The sequence below is a fragment of the Azolla caroliniana genome, unplaced genomic scaffold (assembly GCF_043228905.1).
Source record: "Azolla caroliniana isolate FFs.n. ecotype wild unplaced genomic scaffold, voAzoCaro1.0.p SCAF_18, whole genome shotgun sequence".
Lineage (NCBI taxonomy): Eukaryota > Viridiplantae > Streptophyta > Polypodiopsida > Salviniales > Salviniaceae > Azolla > Azolla caroliniana.
Genome location: NW_028230453.1, coordinates 77,776 through 83,846, shown reverse-complemented (window position 1 = coordinate 83,846; position 6,071 = coordinate 77,776).

Sequence of the window (6,071 nt, the reverse complement as noted above, 5' to 3'; positions counted from 1 at the left end):
TTAGCAATAAAAGAGGGACTTAAGACACCATTAAATTTTTATAGTAAATGTAAAAGTATTCGTTTTATTTTTAATAAAAATAAAATGAAATAAAGGTTCATTACTTCCTCACTTTTTATTCTCCCAAAATTTATGGATATTTTTATTTGACATTAAAATTGTAAGGAAATGAGAGATACATGAACAGAAATGAGGAGAATTGAAACTGCTATGTAATAGATAATAAGGTGGGATAACAAGCTGGAATACAACTACAAGAGTTAATTGCTACAACAGCTAGAGCATAAAAATATGACACTCTAATGTTCCTGGTTTCCTCTTTATATAATAGAGAAAGTGGAGGGAACGTTGGATGTGTTTAAAAATATAGTTACTAATAAAAGGAAAACAGTAATAGTTAATAATAGTAACTAATCTAGATGTGGTGTAGAGTTAATGTGACAACTAAAAGTAGTTGCTTTGAAACTGTTTTGTTGTTCCATATAGATATCTTCCTTCAAATCTCCATGCAGGAAAGCTATCTCAATGTCAACATGATGGAGTTCTAAATTTAAATATGCAATAATGGCAAATATGAGACGGAGAGAAGTGAGTTTAAGTGTGGGAGAGAAAGTCTCATGATAGTCAACCCCCGGAATTTGAGTAAATCCTCTAGCTACCAATCGAGCTTTGAAGCGAATAGAATTGCTTTGAGCATCAATTTTTTTTGTAAATAACCACTTACAGCTAATAATGTTTGATTTTGATGGTTTTGGAACAAGGCTCCATGTCTTGTTTTTGTAGAGTGCATCTACCTCGATTTCTACCGCTTGTAGCCAACTTTCCTTCGGAGAACTTGTTTCAGAGTTAGAATAGGAGCAAAATCGATGCTTGCATCTTTGACGTACGTGGCAAAGGCTGAAATGTCAGAGTCGATGACAGATTCAAAATACCCGTCGATGGTAGTTGTAGTTTCGTAGAGTTCTTGCATAGGTTTAGCTTTCCCCCTTTTTGCTCAACTCTCTTGATTATGTCATTCTATCATTTTTGTGTGTGTTTTCCTTTGAGCATCTAGGCAGTGGCGCCATTGCGATGGCTACAGAAAGTAACGGTTGAGATCGGATGCGGCGGTAAGTATTTCTACTTTCATCTATTCTGTGGTACCTATGAGACTGTCACTCCGCCATTAATGGAGATGACGAGGTTATTATATATAACATGTTAGGCTGAGAGCATGCAGCAGGGTTGTTGGGACATGAAAGATGAGGGCTTGAGTTCTCGATGGTTGTCCCTTGATGCTGGGATTTTGTGTGCATCTGTGATGGAGACTCTTTTGCTGCATCATCAGGAGATGTAATTTGAGACGAGTCATTAGGGTAAATACTATTGTGCTCTGTTTCCACAAGTGTGGAAGACATGCAAGATCTTCTCCATCTTCACTAGTTATAGTCTCTCCATTTCTCTATAAAAGGATCAACTCATCAAATTTTACTGACCTACTGTAAATTGTTTTACCTATTTGCGTGTTGAATATTTTGTATGCTTTGAGACCATTTTGCTCCCCATACCCAATGAACCGTCCTCTGAAGCATCTATCATCCAGCTTTGATCTGTGATGTGGATTTACATATACATAGGCTACTGCACCAAACTTTTTGAGATGGGAAACATTAGGTATGTCACCATACCATAATGTAAATGGAATTTGGCCTTGTAATGTAGTGTGAGGAGTCCTATTTTGCTGATAGCAGGTTGTGGAGATTGCATCTTCCCAAAACTGCTGTTTCATTTGTCCCATTTTGAGCAAACTACGGGCAGCATTTAACAACGTTCTGTTCTTTCTTTCAGCAATGCCATTCTGTTGTGGAGTGTAGGGTATTGTTTTTTGATGAATTATTCCATTGTTGTCGAAAAAATTCTCCCATTCTTGGGATACATATTCTCCACCATTATCACTTCTCACCTTTTTAATTGTTCTTGATGTTTGATTTTCTGCAAGCTGTTTGTATTTACAGAATGCTGCAAATCCTCACTTTTCTGTTTTAAGAAGCTGACTACTGTGAATCTGGTAGTATTATCAATAAATGAAATGAAATACCTTGCTCTAGAGAGAGATGGTACAGGAAATGGCCCACACAGGTTTGTATGAACAAGTTGAAGTGGGAATTCTGTAACAGTCTTGCTTTTGGCAAATGGTTGATGGGACATCTTTCCGAACAAGCAGCTTTCACATATAGAAATAGCTTGGAAGCCTTTTCTGGTAGTCCTTTCATTCTTTTTAGTTGTTGACATTGTTGAAGTGCTGAAAAATTCATGTGACCAAAACGACAATGCCATAAATATGTAGCTGAGTGCACTGATTGTTTCTTTGTTTGCACAGGTGCAACTAATGCATATGTTGATTGATTATGGACTGGATACATATGTTGTTCTTTAGGACAGACCATCTGAATGAATGAGCTACCATCTTGAAATTGTAGAATTGCTTTATCTCTGCAAAACTGAATTGTAAATCCATCTATTGTAGCTTGTCCGACTAATAACAGATGTTTTGCTAATCCAGGCACATAATACACATTATGAACAGTAATTTGGTGATCTTTTGAAAGTTTGATTTTAATTGTACCTTTACCGATTGCAAATTTCTTTCCTTTATCACCAAAGATTACCTGCAACTGATTGGAGAGAACTTGATAATCTTCTAGCCAATCTCTTAGGTATGTGAGATGGTGTGTGGCACCAATATCCAGGAACCATGTGTCATAATCTATTTTCAATTCTTCTGTAGTGACGTGGTATGCTTGAATAATGTTTCCTTCTTCTGGCATGTCATCGTAATCACCTCCTGATTCTGAATAGCATTCTGATTTATCATCAGATTTATCCTCTAAAATGACATTGTTGGCTTGTGGTTGTTTCTTATTTTCCGCAAATTGCTTGAATCGACATACCCTCTTGGTGTGCCCTTCTCTTTTGCAATATCTGCAGACTAGTTTGAAGCCTCCACCAGGCTGTTTTGATGAAGTTCTCTGTGATTCCTTTCCCTTTCTCGAATTAGAGGCTTCAATATATTTGTAATTGTTAGATCTAGACTTGTAGCGATTGTTATATGACAATTTTTGTGGTTTGTTGACTGCAACAATCATTGCCATTGATGGAGTAGAATTTTTAAGTTGTCGTCGTAGATTTTCATGAAGAACTTTTGTAATCAGATCAGATAAGGAGTTACCCTAGCTATTCATAGTGATAAAAGTATTCCAAGAATCTGGAAGTTTACTCAATAAGAGCCCAATCTTCATTTCTTCTGAGATTTCATTTCCTGCAATGGTGGCTTCTTCGAGATATGTCTCCCAGGTATCCAAGAAGGTAAGAACATCTTCTTCTTCCTGCAAAACACACATGTGAAACAAGGTAGCAAGAGTATGGATTCTAGTTGTACCATCTTGTGGTTCAAACATCTATTTTAGTTTGGACCACATTTCTGCCGCAATTGTGAGTTTTCGAATGGCATCAACTTGCTTGTCTTCTACATGTAGCAGTATTTCAAGTTTTGCTCATTTATCTTTGTTTTTCCATTCTTTCCATGCTTCTAATTGTGTGCCTTTTGGTGCTTGATAGGTTCTCGTGGTGACTTCAAGTAGCTCCTCCAAGTCAAGTAGTAGCTCCATCCTTGGTTTCCAAATTCTGTAGTTCTTTGCGTTAAGCTTATCTACCAAGTATTTTCTTGCTTGAGTGGAGCTTGCCATAATGCTAAGGTTGTTGTCTCGTTTTCTCTTTCTTTCTTTTTATTTTTATTTTTTAGAAGTATAGTATGGAGCGGGAGGTATATTTTCAGGCTTCGTACTACTAACGCTCTGATACCATGTAAGGAAATGAGAAATACATGAACAAAAATGAGGAGAATTGAAACTGCTATGTAATAGATAATAAGGTGGGATAACAAGCTGGAATACAACTACAAGAGTTAATTATTACAACAACTAGAGCATAAAAATACGACACTCTAACGTTCCTGGTTTTCTCTATATATAATAGAGAAAGTGGAGGGTACGTTGGATGTGTTTAAAAATATAGTTACTAATAAAAGGAAAATAGTCATAGTTAATAATAGTAACTAATCTAGATGTGGTGTAGAGTTAATGTGACAACCCAAAGTAGTTGCTCTGAAACTGTTTTATTGTTTCTAACAAAAATGTGACTTCATACTAATCATATTTCTATAATAAATATAAAAATATTCGTTTTTAAATAAATAAATAAAATTAAATAAAGGTTTGCAAACTCTCCCTTATTTCACACTATAAAGGAGAGTTAATACTAATCATATTTTTATAATCTACTAATGAATGATTGTTCTATTTTTAGTTAATTAATTTTTAAAAAAAATGAATTAATGAATTTTTTGATATTTATATAATGCGAAACGAATGGCCATGAAGCACATCTTGTGTGGCACCTAGATCCCGCTTTCAAGTGGATGTGGATCAATCAAGGAGCGAGCACCAAATATTTGGGTTTCCAAATTGGGTTCAACATACCTCTAGAGACTATGATTACACTAGTTATTCACTCCATTCAACAAAAAGTTAACACATTGGAGTTCAAAAAAACTCTTGCTAGCAGGGTGCATCATAGTGGCAAACCAGGTATTACTCGCAACATCATGGTACAACCTATCATGCTGGACAATCTCCAAGGAAAGTATACACCATATTCAACACCTGGTACGCAACTACATTTGGTCTGGTAAGGAAGATCATACAACTCGGACCAAGGTGGCGTGGCCTATACTCACATCACCTACGTCGAGAGGAGGATTGGGTCTTATTGATCCCCTCTCACAATCAAAAGCCCTACTCGCCCAATTTGTAGTGCGAGTAGTCCAACCAAGGAATGACTGCTAGAAAATGTTACTGCGGTTACACTTCGCTTACTTTAGGCCACGAAAAGGGACCAATTGGGCCCCCCCAAACTGGGTGGATTCTAAACATGGATCTCAAACCTAGTTTCTCCTGCCAACTGGAGGATAGATTTAGTGCATCCATGTGGAAGACGTGGTGTGACATTAGACGAGGACTCAAGTGCGATCAACCCAATTCCGAACCTGCTTGGTTGAGTCAATGTATCCTATGGAACCCATGTATTAGGGATGAATCTAATCAACTAATTGGATCAAGTAAGGGGCTGTAATGGGGATACATGTTGGAAGGTCCAAGAAAAAGTATAGAATGTTGGAGATGGTTTATGTCATCGTCAATACAAGACCAAGCCAACATCCTCCATGGAATCAGGGGCGGATGGGCTATGAGATCTGAAATAATTAACACTCTACTGATTAGGGAAGTTGACCATCAAAGGACGACACCGGAGAAATGGATAGGCTAGAATCCATACAACACACTCTATGGGACTGCCTAGAGTCCCATCAAATATGGCGGGGGGTTGGCAACTTATTGCAATTATGCTAGGTGCAAGGCTCAATCAAGTGGGGGAATGTATGTTGGCTATCATGGCAGGCCCCAATTGACAAATATGAGCATCAGGAAGAGGGGATGACTTTGGTTATAAAAGCACAAGAGGTTTTTTTTCTCCACCATTGACAATATCCACTCAACTCTTATTAGTGCCAAATCTCAAGTTGGGTTGGAATTGGTTAGCCGAATAACTCTTTGGATTCTATGGAAACAACGCTGTAGATGGGTCTTTTCTAACTAAAGCACGCAACCAATAATGTTAATGCAAGAGATATGGAGTGAAGCTCTGACCACTCTAAAGAGCCAATATGATGGCCTCAAGGGCGACCATGATAGAGTTGAAAGACAACGACTAGCCTTTATCCAACAATGGTCGTCCTCTCCCTTTCTTGAGGCAATGGGCATCCACATAAGATGGACCTATTGTGTCCCCATAGGGATTTGTATATAATAATCTCATCTGTAAAATCTTTATAACTAATGGAAGCAATTTTGTTTTGGATTTTTTTAATTAAAAAAAGTGGGTTTTTTAATAAATTAATTAAATTAAATAAAGGTTAATAAAATCCCCCCTTTTTTACTTGACACTATAAAGGAGTTAATACTAATCATATTTTT